Source organism: Oryzias melastigma, unplaced genomic scaffold (genome assembly GCF_002922805.2).
Source record: "Oryzias melastigma strain HK-1 unplaced genomic scaffold, ASM292280v2 sc00254, whole genome shotgun sequence".
In the NCBI taxonomy this organism is placed as follows: Eukaryota; Metazoa; Chordata; class Actinopteri; order Beloniformes; family Adrianichthyidae; genus Oryzias; species Oryzias melastigma.
The window spans coordinates 364263-364832 of record NW_023416892.1 but is presented as its reverse complement, the minus strand read 5'-3'; positions in this window follow the sequence as shown (position 1 = coordinate 364832).

Genomic DNA, 570 nt, shown 5'->3' with positions numbered 1-570 from the left:
CCCCCCCCCCCCCCTTCCCGATAACCAGAGGCTGGTGAGGCTTTTTAATGGCTAAAAATAGGATCCTTTTCTTCTTGGTCTGCTGACCCAGAAATGATGTTTGGATGGAACTGTTTGGTTTTTTCCTCTTTCAGAAGAGAAAACTGAAACTAAGTGATGGAGATGATTCTTTCAGACCTGAACGGCTGAGAAGGAGCTGGATACACGTATGGAAAAGTCATTATTCCTGAAGGAATGAAGTTCCTCAGTCTGTCTGCAGGAGCAGCAGAAATCCACTAGAGGGCGGAGCTACTTCACAAAGCATGAGTCTAGAATCCATCTGTATGACTGAATACTTCCATTAACCCAGAATGCTTCAGGAGCAGATCAAAGACAGGAACAAGGATGTGGGCGTGTCCTCGCCTCAGGTACACGAGTTCTGCCATCCATTCATCCATCATCCATCCATCCATCCATGATCTATCCATCCATCATCCATCCATCCGTTCATCCATCCGTTCATCCATCATCCATCCATCTGTTCATCCATCCGTTCATCCATCATCCATCCATCCGTTCATCCATCATCCA